The 18,804-nt window shown below is 37.9% G+C and overlaps 1 pseudogene across 1 annotated transcript; it reads left to right on the forward strand.

Annotated features, from left to right (window-relative positions):
- Positions 1-140: 140 nt before the first annotated feature.
- LOC306638606 (large ribosomal subunit protein uL14-like) lies at positions 141-16,141 on the forward strand (annotated as a pseudogene). The gene is made up of 3 exons: positions 141-154; positions 15,409-15,655; positions 15,694-16,141. The product of its transcript is annotated as a large ribosomal subunit protein uL14-like (transcript).
- Positions 16,142-18,804: the final 2,663 nt, after the last annotated feature.

Below are 18,804 nucleotides of genomic sequence, written 5' to 3' on the forward strand. Positions count from 1 at the left end.
TTACACTGAGAAAAGCATTACTTTTTTTTTTTTTTTTTTTTAATTTTTGAACTACGAACGAAAGAAACTCCGGTTTCCTCGGGTGGTTTCTGTAGCGGGGGCGAAAACGAAACATCCAAGCCCCTCTCTCTCTCTCGGAGATGGAGGTGAACTGGTAATGTGGCCATTTTTCGCACGTGGAAACTGAGGCCTGCCAAGAGGCATCCCGGCGCCAACTGGAGGGGCGCGGAGAACCCGCTGGGCTTCCCGCTCCCAATTGCCCTGCGGACAGCGACCCCCAGCAGGGGATCTCTGATCCACTATCGCCTGGGCTCCTTCAGCATCCTCCTAGCGCCCGAAGGGTGTTCTAGCATTTTCCTGGTGGACCTGGCAGGAAGTATAGTCCTGAGTTGACTAGAAAAATCGTCTACCAAATCCTTCTTGTTCCAGGGGCACCTAGAGGGGCTGCAAAACCAAAACAAACCTATTCCTTATTCCTTTCACAATCGCGAATCTATCGTTTTATTACGCCTTCACTTATTTCGCTGGCCTTTTGGGGAGGAAGTGTGCGGGTCACCCCAAACTGATTAGTACCGCCTACGGGGATTTCGGAGTTCTTGGTCACCTGCAAAATCAATCGAGTCAAGAGTTAAAACTCTCCAAGCCTGGTGGGCATGCGCTGTGGACCCAAACCCGGCGATTCTGGGGGGGCCTGTGCTGCAGGCAGCAGTGCACAGTCCTTAAGGGGTAGCCGGCAGGGTGCCAGGAAGCAGTGCGGGCTGGGGCCTGAGCTCTTAAGACGCTCTGTTCTGCGTTTGCATACTTTGTTCTCTCACACCTCCAGCTTTTGAACCGAAAGACTTATTTCCAAAGGCTTTGTGTAAGGTAGCTGAAATGAGTGGATTTTTCTTCTGAAACACTTGGCAACATCTCACATTAATCCTCTGAGAGAGAGGCGGCCAAAACACCCAAGTACCCTAATTTAACCAATGAAATCTGCTTTAGAAATAAATGCAATAAAACCAAGATCTGTTTGTATAGTCCTTTGCAGTTTCCAACAAATATTCAAGTATATGTTATTAATCCTTGCAGCAACCTTACAGGTTTTTAGTATTATTTCCATCATCATTTTTATTATTCCCATTTTAGAGATGGGCAAAATCAGAAAGATGCAAATTAGGCTTAGTTTTGCGCTGAGATTTGAAGGGGAAGGGAAAGAAGGCAGAATGCTTATCCACCAAGGTTTAGAAAGGTGCCTGAAGACCAGGCCCTGGTGGGATGTGGGTGAAAATGGATGTACAAGGTAAACAACTGAAGAAGAATCTGGTGGGAATAAAGTAGTCAAATCCACTCGGCCTCTCCTAGAGCATTTAATAGGACAGTCAATAAAAGACCATTAGGCAAGTCTTTGCTAATTGTGTCTCAAGGGACTGAGGTGGCAGTTGCTTTTCACTGAAGTACTAACACAAAAATTGCTTTCTTTATCCTCTTGTCTCTTCTCTCTTTCCCTCCTTTTTGTGCTTTTTCTATTTCTTATTTTACATCTAAAATTTTTATCATTCTCCCATCCCACACCCACTCCAAGTCTGAAGAATCTGTTAACTAACAAATGGCTGTTGGGCCCTTAAGGGCAAAGTGCTAGATGCTTGGAGAGGGTGTGAGAAAAAACACAAAGAAGATTAACTATTGCAGGAGTCCTCTTCTCTATTTTGACTTTGGGCAGGGTCAGTTTCTGTGGCTTCTGCAACCTCCCACCTTTTTTCTTCCTGAGCTAGCAGAGACTTGTCTTTGGGTTGCTGGAATACATACACCTTTCTTTGACACTAGGTTAAATAACACCTCTGGGAAGATTTAGTGAAATCAGAAGCCTGTACACAGGTGAAACAAACAAACTAGATAGTATGAGGAACCTTTAAATATTAACCTGATGTGGATGATTCTGAGGAATGTAAATTCCAGGCAAATTCCAGAGGTTTCATTTCAGCCACAAACTGTTTTAGGGACCAGACTTTGGCACAGATGTCACTTTCTTGTGGTAAGACCGTAATTGCTGTTTGGGGCCTTAGTTATTTAGTCCAAAACATTTCAGAGCAAGGATGCTCTCTTCTCAACAGAAGCATCACTAGTCTGCCTTGAATTATTTCATTGAGGAGAGTTCATTATTGTACAAGTCAACCTTGCTTCATTATTATATCCTTTCAACTATATAAACAAAAGTTAATCTGCTTCCCTTACTCTGAAACTTGCATCTCTTCGCATTGTCTCATTTTGACATCCTCCCAGTTGGGTAAGTCAGCATTGCTACTTTACTGCTCTATTGTATCTCAATTCCAATCCATCAACAAACAAATCCTGTTGAATTTGCCCATTCCCATTGCCACCATTCTGAAATACAATGACAGGAGTTTGTGCACACAGAATTGTAATAAGACTTCTCTGGTTTCCTAAATAAACTCCCCCTTATCCCCATTATGTACATGGCAGTCAGAGTTGTAATGCATAGAAATCATGTCACCCAACAATGGCTTCCTTTTGTTTTCCTAATAAAGTCCCAAATCCCTAGCATGGCTTTTATAGTCCTCCGCAATCTGGGCTTTCCCCAGGTCTTTAGCTTCATCCCTTTCTATGTTCCTTTAAGGAACATGCCAGTCACAGAGTTCAGTTTTCACATCTAAAATGCCGTGCTCTTTCTTGTATTGCAAACATTGGTCCCTCTGTGTAGAAATACTCCATCCATGTCTTGTCCAATTGCCCTCTTTCCTCAGATATCTTCTTCTACATATATATTAGTACCTGTAACATATCATGCATAATACATATTATATATGTAATGTATAATGTACATACAATATACATATGCCAGATTTATCAAGATATAATTCACATACAATAAATCCCACCCACTTAAGAAATACAATTCAATGGTTTTTCATATATTCACAGGGAGTTGTATAATCATCACTATAATCAATTTTTTAACATTCTCATCCCCCTCAAAGAAACCCATACCCATTAGCAATCACTTCCTATTTTCTCCCAACTCCCTAAGCAATCCTAAACCCATCTATCTGCTTTCTGTCTATACAGATTTACTGTATATTATTATTTTAGTTTTTTGAGAAGCTACACTATACTTGGCTGATATATCTTTTAAGTTCTATATATTTTTTCCTCTCTTTTTTTCTTCAGTCACTTTTTTAAGGGACTGGGTTGTTTGTCTAGATTTTGTTGACTGCATCCCTACAGTGTATTTAACATATTCTCTTGTCCTATGCATTTTCTGTAAATAGGTAGTGGGATCTAGATGTTTTGTCAGATTTGATTTTAATTTTTAGCAAGATTACTTCATAGGTGGTAGTGTACTTTTCCATTAGAAGAGATAAGATGTGCCTCTTTTTTCTTTTTGTGATTTTAGCACTGATGAGTAATGTCTAGATCTATTCATATATTAGGAGATTTTAGATGGTGATATAGTTCTATCATTCTTCATTTATTAGCTACAATGATTTTCAGTGATTCCTCTAAGGATATTTTCTCCTTTTCAGTTATTTGATTACTTAGTGTTATACTGAATACAGAAAAGCAGGATAAATGATTAATTCTTTCCTTATTACCACGCCTCTAACTCTGTTCACTTCTCTCTTTCCCAGCACTACCATCCTGATCCAAAGTCTTCAACCTGACTTCCAAGAACTTAATTCTCCCGGATGCTTCCCATCTTGCAAGGTCCTGCATGATCTGGTCCCTGTAACTCTCCAGACTCATTTCAGGGAACTGCATTTCTTCTTCTATCACTATATCCCAGCCATATTGACCTGTTTTTATTTCCTAAGTCACCAAGTTCATTCCCACTTCAGGGTCTTTGCACGTGAGCTCTCTGCCCAAATTCTTTCTCTAACTTCCCCAAACTCATTCTTACCTTTCAATCATTGCTTTCTTAAGGAAGACTAGTTTGGTATTCTCCTCTCATGCCACCCTCTACTTGTAATTCATAGCACTTCTTATAGTTCATATTTATACTTATTTGTGTGATTATTCATTGAATGTCTGCCTTCTCACTAAACTATAAATTCTGTGAAGACAAGGAGCATATTTTGGCATCATTTTTTCTCCTAAGCTTAACTTGATACTTGTAATATAGTATGCACTTTAAAAAGAAATGTTGAATTGAATTGAATAAAATTGATTTAGAGTTAGATTTGGGAAAAAGAAAATCCTTTGTCTCAATTTGTAAAGAGTAAAAATAGCTACATTTATTGAGTGCAACATACAGTTCTATGTTTTTCTAATATTGTAATATGAAATATTATAGTTACCTCTATTTGACAGATACGAAAACTGAGGAGAGGTGAAGACTTTTCCCCAAATCACAAGATTGTAAATGTCAAAAACACAATATAAATCTAAGTAATTTAGCTCTAGAACCTCAGATAACAGGTCAAAATTCTAACATACTGAAATTCATAAGGATACAACATGCAAATGTATACAGTTGAGAGGATCTATATACATACTTCAAGTCTAAATCTAAAACTTCCAGGGAAGGGGCTTATTGGCTTAACTCAGGTACTCTTCTCTAAAACAATCAACAGAAATCTAGGCAGTGAGGTATGATAAGGACATGCAGCTTCCATGTCAGCTATGAGGATGCTGAGGGACAGTTTCCATAAAGAACACATGTTAAGCAGACAATCTAAGAGTAGAGTATATGCATTTTTTTTTTTTTTTTTTTTTCTGTTCTTGAGATGGGACTTGCTATGTTGCCCAGGCCTTGAATCCTTGGACTCAAGTGGTCCTCTTGCCTCAGCCTCCTGAGTTATTGGGACTATAGGCACGTGAAATGTTTCTGGCCACTGGCACATATGTGTGTGTATATATATATGTATATATATTATATGCAAATATAGATGTCTGTGTGTGTATATGTAAAAATATATATGCAAATGTGTGTGCGTGTGTGTGTGCACGTGTGTGTGTGTTTGAACCCATGAGGCTTCATCATTGAACTACATTCCCAGCTCTTTTTCAAAATCTTGAGGAAGAGTCTTCTAAGTTGCTTAATGCCTCATTGATTTGCTGACACTGGCCTCGAACTTGCAATCCTCCTGTCTCAGCCTCCCAGTCACTTGGATTACAGGTATGTGCTATCACATCCAGCACATACTTCTTTCAATGTATCTAATTTCATAAATTCCTTTGTCCAACATAACACCATTTCTCCACATAGAACCACGATACCTTGCCTCCTTACTGAGAAACAATGAAAAGACATGACCAGTTTCTACATTTATCTCTGATTCCCTGAATCTCTTTTTTTAAAATTTATTTTAATTTTTTTAAATGTATTTTTTAGATGTTGATGGACCTTTATTTTATTCATTTATTTTTATGTGATGCTGAGACTCAAACCCAGTGCCTCACACATGTTAGGCAAGGGCTCTACCACTGAGCCACAACCCCAGCCCCAATTCCCTGAGTATCTTTTTGGTCAGGTTTGCATGTGGTTATATACAATTTTGCAACTGAGGTGATAAATGACAAATTTAATGACCTTGAAAACAGTAGAGTCATATCTTTTTTTTTTCTTTTCCTTTGGTACTGGGGATTGAACTCAGGGGCACTTGACCATTGAACCACATCCCCAACCTTATTTTGTATTTTATTTAGAGACAGGGTCTCAGTTGCTTAGTGCATCACTTTTGCTGAGGCTGACTTTGAACTTGAGATCCTACTGCCTCAGCCTCCCAAGCTGCTGGGATTACAGGCGTGTGCCACCGTGCCTGACTTAGAGTCACATCTTTTGCAAGAGAAATTACCTTAGGGCAATGTTAGTGTCCAAGACCTTTAGGGCGTTATAGAAGAGAAATGCCCACAGACCAAAATAAGAGCTTTGAATCATCATTTATTAAATAATTTAAAACACAGTGAGAAGTAAGGAAAGAGGTGAGGTAAATTAACATACTTTGGATAAGGTATCAGTAGGATAGAAGTACCTTACAACCTGAGTATGGATCATACAATGTTTCTATTCCTGTTTTTCCCTCTTTTATTTGATGGTGTAGTTATGAGGATTAGAGTTAATGTTTGAGCAAGCAGATCCAACAGACTCAAGATTCCTGGGACCAAAGTATACATGCTTATACATTGGAAGAATGCAGGGACAATAGCTTTATCTCATTAATTACTCATTAATTGATGAGTAATTTTACTCATTAATTGATGAGTAGCTCTGGATTTCATTTGGATTTCTTGGACAAAGAACAAGTACAGTCAGAATGGTATCAATTATGAGTAGTTGATTTAAGATCTTATAAATGTTGAATACTTGATGTATCTCTTGTGTGTTTAGCGAATCATGAGTATTCATTACATCTTGGTCCTTCCTTTGCTTTCTATCTAGGTCAGAACATGTATGCTCTACTTATTTCTCTCCAATATACCTCACATGTCATTTGCTGCTATACTTAGTTTCATCTAGCTTCCTTGTTTTTAATAGTAAAATTGAGAAGTCTTACATAATACAACAAATACATGTTACAAGTAATCATGCATAGTCAAAATTACCTTTAAAAATCTCTTAAATTGCCTTACATGATGGTACATGCATATAATCGTGGTCACTCAGGTATCTGAGGCAGATGATTCACAAATTTGAGGTCAGCCTCAGCAACTTAGCAAGACCTTGTCTCAAAATAAAAAATAAAAAGGACTGGGGATATAGGTCAGTGGTGGAATACCTCTGAGTTCAGCCTCTAATACTGCAACAATTTTTAAAAATCTCTTAAATCATCAACAAAGTGCAATATATTGTATTTATGAGTTGTGTTGACACTGTCTCTCAGTAAGTCCAATCCAGTAAGTTGTCCCTCCTGTGTTGGAACAGGTTGTTCATTCTCTTAATGAGCAACAGAGGAGGTCATTAGCTTATATTTAGGAACTCTCCACTCTCATTCACACTTCTAGAGTCCCACACCATAGAGGTACCTGGAAGCTAAGAGACACCCAACTGAGGAAATGACAGATATGACTTCCATTGTTTTCTTACTCTGGGCATTCACTCACTGAGTAAAATGATACTTAAGCTTTTCTTTCTCAAGCCCACTTGAATCGTATGAATAAAATGTGGTTATGTGGCAGTATTTCTAGGGTACAGCAAATATAGAACCCTTTAGAAAAGAAGAAAAGGAAAAACAATGTACAGAGATCACAGGTCTACAGCTTATCAAATCTTGCTAGAGGAGGACTATAAAGTAGACCCTAGGAACTACAAGTTCCCTGGGCATCTGCTTTTTAAACTCACTTCCTTAAGAGTGGAATAAGTTCAATATAGTTCTTTCAGAATTCTTCCAGGAGAATCTTTCTTGGCACCTGATACTCTCAATGTCACCAGTGAAATAGGAAACAAGTTATTTATCTGCTAAGAGTAGGATCAGAATTGTGGGACATGACTTGTAGGAATGACACCATAACCATGAATGGAATAAGCTTCCTGGAAGCACATTGGATATAAAAGAGTTTTATCTATGAATGAAGTAGCAATCCAGGAGTGCTGACCGTTTTAACATCATGGCAGAGTGAGCCAATGAGGCCCACTTCACTGTTCCCCACTTAAAGGACAGAGAAATGGTGTTCCCAGATGCCAGAAGTGAAAGAGGAACCAAAACTGGATCAATCTGCTACATCAGTCAGGGAAATATCAAAGCAGGTTGTAGAGGCTAAGTACTGGGCTTCTCATGACTGCATAAGACAGAAGACATGTACTTAAGGTAGAGTAAGGTAGGAAGTAGAGCTGAGATCCCTAAATCAAGCCAGGACTTTGGTAGAGCTATCCTTCAGCAAAAGGGGGAGCTAGAAAATCTTCAGGGACATTATAAAGAATTGTATTTCTGCCCCATGTTCAGATTTTTAAAATCAGAATTAACCTTATATATATTAATTTGAGGAGGATATATTAGTTTAAAAGCTGATTCCGAGACAATGAAATCCTTTTCGTTCCTGGAAGATGCAAATATATAACCACTGTATAGCATACTCTCATTACCCAGCAGGCTCACAAGGGAAAACCAACATCTCCTAAATATAAGCTCATAGACTTCATTCCAAACTACATGGTGAAATGATCCACTATACAAAGAATTATCATAATACAGTATAGGTAGAATTCTAAACTTTGATTTTTTTATAGGATGGTCATAAAAATATTATAAAATCAGTAGTTTGAAAAATAAGTGAAGAGATAAAAGAAACTATAGAAATCATAAGGAAAGAACAAGACTTTGTGAAGATAGACCAGGAAGATTTGAAAAAGAATCAAATAGAACTTGTAGAAATGAAAAACATTTTTTACTGAAGACAAAATCAAATAAATAGATTAAACTATAGACTAACACAATTTAATGGATGATTAGTGAACTGGAGCACAGCTGTGATGTAACCATCCAAAGGAATGTGCAAAGAGACAGTGAACATGAAAGAAAATCTGAAACATGAATGTTGGAATTCAACACTCATCTAATAGGAGTTTCCAGGAGAAGAAATTAGAAAAAAAATGGGGCAAAGGCAACAAATAGCAACAACAAAAACAACAAATAACAACAACAACAATAGTCAAAATGATGGCTGGACATTTTCCAAGTCTTATAAAAGACTTAATTGCTCAAATTATAGAAAACTGATTTCTGAGCAGAATAAATCAGTAACAACACTTATGTAAACATGTTATAAAAAATTCAAGGATACTAGAGACAAAAAAGTTTACCTAAAAAGGAAAAAATCTTAAAATTGATATCAGCAAGAAGAGAAGCCAAAAACACTGGAATACGATTTTTTTTAATTAAAAAATTTGTTCTTTTTAGATATATATGATGGTAGAGTGTATTTTGACATATTATACATACATGGAATATAAATTCTCATTCTTGTGGTTGTACATGATGTAGAGTTTCATTAGTTGTGTGTTCATATATGATCATAGGAAAATTATGTCCAATTCATTCTACCATCTTTCCTATTCCCATCCTCCCTTCCTTCCCTTCATTCCTCTTTGTCCAATCCAGTGAATTTCTTTTCTTTTCTGCCCCGCTCCCATTATGTTTTAGAATCTGCATATCAGAGAGAATATTCAGCCTTTGGTTTTTTTGGGGATTGGCTTGTTTCACTTAGCATGATAGTCTCCAGCTCCATTCATTTACCAGCAAATGCCATAATTTCATTCTTCTTTATGACTGAGAAATATTCCATTGTGTATATGTACACCACATTTTCTTTATCCATTCATCTATTGAAGGACACCTAGGTTGGTTCCATAGCTTAGCTATTGTGAATTAAGCTGCTATAAACATCAATATGGCTGTGTCACTATATATGCTGATTTTAAGTCCTTTGGATATATGTCAAGAAATGGGATAACTGGATCAAATGGTGGTTCCATTCCAAGTTTTCTGAGGACTCTCCATACTGCTTTTCATAGTGGTTGCAACAATTTGCAGTCCCACCAACAATGTATGAGTGTACCTTTCCCCCCATATCTTAACCAACATTTATTATTACTTGTTTTCTTGATAATTGCCATTCTACCTGGGGCGAGATGAAATCTCAGTGTAGTTTTAATTTGCATGGAATAAGATTCTTAAGGTTCTAAGAGGAAATAACCAGCACACAAGAATTCTATACCCAGTTAAACTATCACACAATATTGAGGCTTGGATATATTTTCAGATAGTTTAAAGTCTTAGTGTTTTATTACTCAGAGACTTTTTTTCCCAAAGCATTATTAAATGTACCATTTCAATAAGAAGAAAATTGGAAGTAGAAGGAATAAATGGATTGCAAGGAAGAGTGTTGTTCAATAAGCAAAGAAACTCTACTAGGAAAAAGAAAGTGAGCCACCTGAAGATTTAGAAAGTTGTAGTCACAGATTGGCATATTAAGGCTTACTATTTTGAAAGTGAAGGAGTCCTATGTATTGATAAATTCCATGTAACTTTGTGTTTGGGTGGCTCAAATGGAGTGAATGGAGTGAAGACCACTTAAATTCCAGAAGCCAAAAGCTTCAAAGCTAAGACATTGGACGTATCATCCATTGTGTCAGCTATTCTCCTCCTCTATATTCCAGACGTATTCTCTAGTCTTCTCCCAATGCTGCTTTGAACATTAGGAGATTGACCCTTATAAACTCTATCAACCAGGTTTCCTTGTTAGTTGGCTTCCTTTTAGACTTGGCCAAGTTGTAATTACTGGCAAAATATCAAAGTGGAAGAGAGAGTATCAGAATATTTATCCCACTCTCCTTGATTCAGTGTTGCTTCTATAGTAGCAACTGTATTTCTCTGATCCTGCTTAGTGGTCTCTTTTCCATGGCTCCAGTTCTTGCCGTGCTTTAATAACTCTATTTCTTTGGTTTGCCTTATGGCCCTATGAATGGTAAGAGGTTTACCACCATTGGTTTTTAGGTCCTATCAAGAGTGAGTTCTCCAAGGGTCTCTTATGTTTCTGCATATCTTATGAGAAAGGTACTAATATTTTTTTCAAGGATGTTTGTTTATTGAGTAGCCTTGGAAAGTAAAGATAGTATCTCTTTCTGGAGCAAAAGGTAGAGAAGTTTAGTGCCCATTTTATAAAACATTGGGTTTCCTAAACTCAATCTCACTTCTTGTGAAGATATAAGGTTCTCTTTTTGTCACTCTGTGAGATTTGGGGCTTGGACAATCATAACAAAATGTGCTGAGGTTCTTGTTACTACTATAATTAGGAGTAATAAACTGTCCTTCATCTTTGACCCAGGAGTCTCATGTCTTCTACCAGCACCCATGAGACTGTAGTAGGTATCTTATTAACTTTCAAATAGAATAAAATCTTAGGTCTTTCATATTTCTCAACAGGTACCTTGGCATCACTTATGTGTTCCCTTAAACCTGACTATTCCTCTAAAAGTAGTTCTTTCATAATATCTATCTTGGTGAATTCTGCTTCCTGCTGGATCCTTGTCTGAATATAGAAATAGTTTAAAGTACTGAGGAATATTTAATGGTTAATTTTTTGTATCAACATAGTTAGGTTATGATACCCAATTGTTTGGTCAACTACCAGTTTAGATATTGCTATGAATATTTTTTTAGATGTGGTTAACATTTATAATCTTATTTTTACATACTTTGATTAAACCACATTACCCCTCCCTCCATAATGTGTGTGGTCCTCCAGTTAGTTGAAGATCTTAAGAAAAAAGACAGGTACCTCAAGGAGGAAGAAATTTTTCTTCAAGGCTGCACCATAAAAACCCTGCCTGAGTTTACAGCCTGTTGGCTAGCCCTATAGATTTGATACTCGACAGCCCCCACAATTATGTGAGCCAATTCTTTAATAGAAATTCTCTCTGTACATATGTATCCTATTGGTTCTGTTTCTTTGCAGAACTCCGAGTAACATAAGCTGCTACAGAATTTAGAGAGGAGCCTATGAATAGTGTCAAATGTCAAAGTCCCAAATAATGAATGAATGGCAGAGCATAGGAGAGTGAAAGATTATAAAAAAAAAAAAAAAGTAGCACTCATGTGTCATTTAACAATGGGAATATGTTCTGAGAAATGCACCATTAGGTGATTTAATTGTTATGCAAAGCTCATAGGGTATACTTACACAAACTAAGATAGCTACATCACTAGACAATGTAAGTTTATGGGATCTCCATTGTATAAACATTCTGTTTTTGACAGATCATCACTATGCAGCACATAACTGCATTTACTGAGAGAGTACTATTTCCAGAGTCTTAGTGAAGAATAAAGAGAAGTCCTTAATGGCACCTCCAGGCAACAGATTAGACAGAATGCATATGATCTGGCCTCTGCCTGTGCCTCAAATCTTGCCATCCTTCTCTGTTACTCATCTATCTATCAAGAATGACTTGGCGCTCCTGGAACCCAGTTGCATATGTTATGCATCCTTGACTTTGTTCTTATAGTTCCTTTACTAGTAGTGCCCTCTGTCTGTTTCCCATGCCCCCAGGTCACTTTAATCTCTCCTACTTTTTACCACCTTTCTCACTTTGCAAATGCATTTTCCTCCTTCAAGTCTCAGTAAAGGTCTTCTAAAATCAGAGTTAGAACACCATCTTCCTCACATCTACTTTACTCTATAATTCTGTGTTTGTATATCTGTCTTCTCAACTGGTTTTTGAACAAGAAATATGCATTTTTATCTCGGTATTATATGCACACAGGACAGGATACATTGTAAGGAATGTGCTCTGTGTTGCATGAATGAGTGAGTGAGTGAATTAATGAATTTGTCAATGACCATGTACATGATGAGCAGGATTTAAATTTAGGAATTTTTTACTCTGAAGCCCAGTCTTCTTTTATATATGATATATAATCCAGTTCCATAGGCATTCTGCATAAAATCCATCAGCAAGGAAGGATTCCTATCAGTAGAAGGAAAGGACAGGGAAAACTGATGACGAAGGTCCAGTTTCAAAAAGAATAGGAGATTGGGGTTGTGGCTCACTGGTAGAGCACTTGCCTGGCATGTGTGAGGTACTGGGTTCGATTCTCAGCACTGCATATTTAACAACTAAAAAAGGATTAAAAATAAAATAAAAAGAATAGAGCACACTTATTCTTGTTTTGTTTTTATCACATTTTGTTTGATTAGCTATTCTTTTCTGGTTGTTGAAAGATTTCCACCAAAAGGTTGATCTCAAATATAAAAACAGATTAAAGATTTTGATTCACCACAGGCAAGATGTACATATGTGTGTGTGTGTGTATTTTAAAGAAATCTCTCTTTGCTTCAGAATTAAAAAGTTTGGAAGGCTTCCAGGCTTTATTACATGTAAAGATGAGCGGGCAACTGCCCATATGGTTTGATTTTGATATCATAAAGAAGAACTGTTCCATTCCTTAAAATACCCTGCAGTAGGAGGAGTATACTTACTTCTAATTGTGAGATTCTACATTTAGACATTAATTCCTTTAACTTAAGGCAAATCTAGTGAACTCTTCAATCTCTGTCCATCATGCCTTTTCCCAAACTCCACGCCTAAACGACTCTCTATTACTACATCACCATTACTTCCAGTACGTTTAAAAACAGAACTTACCTCTCTTGCCTCAGACCTATGTCTCCTTCTGAAGTTCTCGTTTCAGTCAGTTGTCTCACCATTCGCTAATTTCCCCAAGCTAAATACTCGAGTCTTCCCATCACCCACGTCCAAACAGTCATCAACATTTTCTGACTCTGTTAGTCTCTGTGGCCATCAACCCCACTCAGGTCAGGCTTTTCATCAATTCTCACTTGTATGCCTGGGGAGTTGAGCACCTCTCTGTGCCTTTTCATGCGTTGCCTCTTTTATCTGAGGAGCTCCTTTCCCCTTATACCTGGCTACCTCATAGGTGTTTTCTTTAAGACTTAGGCCAGTCACCAACATCCTCTCCAAAGTAGTTCTACATATATATTTCTTGCCTGACCTAAATGCTCCCGCCTACAGGTTTCCTAAAGTCCTTATTCTTATCAGATCACGGTACTTGTCACATGGTATTGTCTGCTAATTTTACTTTTAAGCTTTTCCAAGCAGATTTTAAGTTTTTTTTTTTTTTTTTTTAAATGTCAGAGACTATTTTATGTGTCTTTGAAGCTAAGGACCTACACCAACAGTGACATTTTTTAGTATTCAATGAATTTTGGTTGAGTGAAGGAAAAAAGTTAAATGACACTTAATGGGTGGTTTGAGAGGGCTATAAAAATTTTAGCTTCAACATGGTTAAAAAATTTTATTTGGCCAGGTGTGGTGGCACATGCCTATAATCCCAGCGACTTGAGAGGTTGAGACAGGAAGATTGTGAAGTGGAAACTAGCTTCAGCAATTTAGTGAGACCCTGTCTCAAAATAAAAAATAAAAAAAGGGGGGCTGGGGATATGGCGCAGTTCATAGAGTGCTTGCCTGTCAAGCACAAGGCCCTGGGTTCAATCCCCAGCACTGCAAAAACAAAACAAACAAACAAACAAAAAAAATAAATAAAAATAAAAAAAGGGCTGGGGATGTAGCTCAATGGTAAATGCTCCTGGGTTCAATCCTTGGTACAAAAAAAAGAAAAACAATTATCATGATAAAAAATGTATAATAAAATTTACCATTTTAACTACTTTTTAGAGTGCAATTTGATGGTACTAAATAGATTCTAATTGTTCAACCATTACTGTTAATCCTTTACAGAAATTTTCATCATCCCAAACAGAAATGATATATCCATTAAACAATATTTCTCCATTTCATCCTGAGCCCCTGACATCCTTTATTTTGTTTCTATGAATGTGCCTATTTAAAAAAAAACTCATATAAGTGAAATCATACAAGATTAGTTATAATGTGTCTGATCTATTTTACTTTTGCATAATGTTTTCATGGTTAATCCAGGTTTAGCATATACCAAAATTTCACTCCTTTTTAAGTCTGAATATATTGCATTATATGTGCATACTACATTTTGAGTCCTTGCTCTCTTAAATTATAATTATTAACACATTAATATCACAAATTAATTGGATTCACTGTGTAATTTCCATGTACACATATACCATGCAGTGATCACATCCACCAGACCTTTTTTTTTTTTTTTTTTTTCTTTTTTGCAGTGCTGGGGATTAGAACCCAGGGCCTTGGGCTTGCAAGGTAAGCATTCTGCCAACTGAGCTATATATATCCCCAAGCCCTGCATCAGACCTTTTTCTACCCCCTCCCCTCCCCTGGCCTGGCTCTTTTCAATCCTAGTAGTCCCTCTTCTGCGTTCTGCTTTCAGATCTTCCTCCAAAATTCAGCCCAGTTTCCTCATAGGAAAGAAAATATATGATATTTGTCTCTTTGTGTTTGACTTATTTTACTTTACATGAAGTCCTCCAGTTCTATTTTTTTATTTTTTTTGCAAATTACAAGATTACATTCTTCTTTATGACTTAATAATACTCCATTATATATGTATACCATATTTTCTTTGTCTAGTCATCTGTTGATGGCAAACCAGCTGATTCCATATCTTGGCCTCAATAAACATAGGTATGCAAGGATCTCTTTTGTATGCTGTGAGTCCTTGCTTTCAATTATTTTACCTATTTACTTATATTCCTTTAGTTCTTGGTCCATCATGTTTCTAACTCTTTCATTATATTTAAGTTTTGTCTAGTAAGTCTGATGTCTGGATTTCCTTGGAGATGACTTCTTCCAATATTTTCTTCCTTTTAGTGAACCATGTTTTCCTCTTTCTTATCTTGTAATTTTTTTTTTTTTTTTTTTTTTTTTTTTTTTGTTATTGAAAATTGGGCTTTTGAGCTGTCCTTTGCTAGCGTTCAAGATATTGAAGCGAGGGCCGGGGAGATAGCTCAGCTGGTAGAGTGCTTGCCTAGGAAGCACAAGGCCCTGAGTTCGATCCCCAGTACCGCAAAAAAGGAGGACGTGGAGGAGGACGTGGAGGAGGACGTGGAGGAGGACGTGGAGGAGGACGTGGAGGAGGACGTGGAGGAGGACGTGGAGGAGGACGTGGAGGAGGACGTGGAGGAGGACGTGGAGGAGGACGTGGAGGAGGACGTGGAGGAGGACGTGGAGGAGGACGTGGAGGAGGACGTGGAGGAGGACGTGGAGGAGGACGTGGAGGAGGACGTGGAGGAGGACGTGGAGGAGGACGTGGAGGAGGACGTGGAGGAGGACGTGGAGGAGGACGTGGACGATCCTACGGTGCAAAATTCCGGATTTTCCTGGGTCCTCCGGTACCGAGCAGTGACCAATTGTGCCAACGACACAGGAGCCAAAAATCTGTATATCATCTCTGTGAAAGGGAAAGGGATCAAGGGATGGCTGAACAGACTTCCTGCTACTGGTGTGGGGACATGGTGATGGCCACAGTCAAGAAGGGCAAACCAGAGCTCAGAAAGAAGTGGTAATTCGACTGACGAAAGTCAGACAGGAGAAAAGACGGTGTTTTTCTCTATATTAGAAGATAATGCAGGGGTCATAGTAAACAATAAGGGCGAGGTGAAAGGTTCTGCCATCACAGGATCAGTTGCAAAGAAGTGTGCAGACTTGTGGTCCAGGATTGCTTCCAATGCAGGCAGTGTTCCAGGATTGCTTCCAATGCAGGCAGTGTTGCATGATTCTCCAGTGTGTTTGTAAAAATAATATCCATTAAAAAGTGTTTTCTCCCACTAAAAAAAAAAAAAAAAAAAAAAAAAAAAAGAAGAAGAAAAAGAAAGAAAAAAAAATTGGGCATTTGAACCAGGCATGGTGGCACGATTCTGTCACCCCAGCGGCTGAGGCAGGAGAATGCAGGTTCAAAGCCAACCTCAGCAACATATTGAGGCCCTAAGTAATTTAGTGAGACCATGTAGGGGCTGAGAATATGGCTCAGTGGTGAAAAGTTCCTGGACTCAAAAAAAGGAAAAAAAAGAAAGTTGAGCATTTGACTTATTATGATATGGTAACACGGTAACTCTGAAAATCCCAGTTTTCCCCTTCTTCAAGTTTTGAAATTTTGTTTGTGTGTGTGTGTGTTTAAGTCTGTAGAAGCTTTAAGAGTTTTATTAACTATTTTTGCAGATGTTATTCCTCGTGTGTTGTTTGATTACTAAATTCTCTGCTTCTTTAGCTCATGATTAGCTTTTTTTTTTTTTTTTTTTTTTTTTTTGAGTACTGAGGATTGAGCCCAGTGGCACTTAACCACTGAGCTGCATTCACTTCCCTGGTCCTTTTTTAAAAAATATATCTTATTAGAGACAATTTCTCACCAGGTTGCTTAGTGCCTTGCTAAACTGCTGAAACTGATTTTGAACTGTGATCCTCCTGCTTCAGCCTCCTGAGCCGCTGGGATTACAGGTGTGCGCCTCCATGTCTGGCTTTAGTTAATATTTTGACAAAGAATTCTTTAAATTTCAGGAGTTTCCCCAGTGTTTGAAGATTGAATCTGTGCTAGGGCATTCCTTCAGCAATTATCTATGCTTGCTGTGTGCCTGGGGATCAGCCTGAGGTGAAAGTTTAAGATTTTTTTCAGGTCTTCCCTGAGTGTGCATCTTGCCTGTGTTTAGTTGTGGCTTCCTAAATCCCCTGATACATATGGTTGCTTTTGTATGTCCTAACTTCCCAGACACACTTAAACCTGTCCTCTGGACCTTAGATGATCTATGGTATGCCTCTACTTGTAATCCTTTGCCTCAAGATCCTGTGGATCTGTAATCACCTTGGAGGTTTATGTATAGTGTCTGCCAGTTTTCCTGCCTGAATTCTAAGTTAGGCAAAACAGAGACAAACTCTTTGTTTCAGTCATCTTTTCTGTTATCCACCTGATAATTTAGAGCAGACATACAAAATAATTTGTAAACAAGGCCTGCTCTGGTCCTTCTGGCCTAATGGTGGGAACCTGGAACCAGACTGCTTGCTACCACTTCAAGACTATGCTGGAGATGGTGGGATAAGGGTAAGTAAAATGCTACAAAACTTTCCTGCTATTTTCAAGATTGTTTTCTTGACTGGGCATTTTATTGGTGACTGTAAACTATGACTGTTTTCCAGAGCTCTGGTAAGGTTGATTCAAAGTTTCTGCTTAAAAATTTTTTTCCCCCATGTGTTTCTGTAGGGGAATGAGAACTTGAAATTTTCTAGTCTGGCTTTTACTGATGTTTCCCTCTTCAACATAATTTTGCATTCACTTGGATTTTCACCAAATGACACCAAAGGACTTGGCCTTAACCTAAATGAAGATATGAAGGTATGTGCAATTACAAAATCTCGGTGGGAACAAAGGCAATCTTAGACATTGTAAAACAACTTGGAATAGAAACTTGGTTGGGGAATTAAAATTTTATGGACAAGGAATCTACAAGAGTATCAGTGACAGTTGAGAACAGATAAGCTTATAAAATGAAGTTCTGTCCAGGTAGTAAATTGCTTAGGAAGCTGGCACTTGCTGACAGTATAGAACAGCTGCAATTACATGCTATGAATGGTTGGGTCTCATTTCTGGAAGCAAATTTAATTCCAGCTCGTGAATGATCTTGAGCAATGCCAAAAATGACCAAGTAGAAGAATATGTGAAAAGAATGAGCTGACTGGTTCTGGCACTAAATTCCCTCATGGTTCTGGGAACCTGTTGAATTCATTTTATTCCAAATGGTGCTTTTTGAATCAGTGTGTCCCAACCTTGTCTGTGGTTTACAGCTGTGTCTCAGAAGTTACCTAGGGTGGAAGGTCTTTGAATTATCACCGTCTCTTCATTTCTGCACTTTTCTCCCCTTCAGTAGGATCCCCTGCTTCTGCTCTCAGATTTCTTCTCCTTCTACATATTCTCTTTTGCCTCCTACTCTTTCAGTGAAAATATGCTCCAAGGAAATAATCTGCTAAGTGAATTCATGCTAAGGTGGACATGGTCAATAAAACTTGAGGATAAACCTTCCCAAGGTCTATTTGCATTTTAACAGAAGTTTGTATTTCAAACCAACAGAAAAAAATTCTAATTGTAAAACCCTAAATGTTAATCATTCCATAAGAAAGAGAACTTCTAGAAGACCTGGTTCCAACTCAGAATATTTTTTTTCCAGGTATAATCTAATCCAGATAGTAATATGAGGAAATTCTCAATCAAAGAAAGGCTTTAGAAAGCCAAACTTCTCCTTTCAATATGAACAGAAACTCTGGAACTGATTTGAGTCTTATTTCTTTGGAACAATGACCTTTCACACCTTCTCAGCCAAGGGGGATAAAGCCACAACCTTGACCACACTGAGAAGCCAGGTCAGGGGATTTTCGCATTGCTACAAGAAAAGAAAGGCTGAAGGTTAGGAACA

The sequence above is a fragment of the Sciurus vulgaris genome (genome assembly GCF_902686455.1).
Source record: "Sciurus vulgaris genome assembly, chromosome: 11".
NCBI lineage: Eukaryota > Metazoa > Chordata > Mammalia > Rodentia > Sciuridae > Sciurus > Sciurus vulgaris.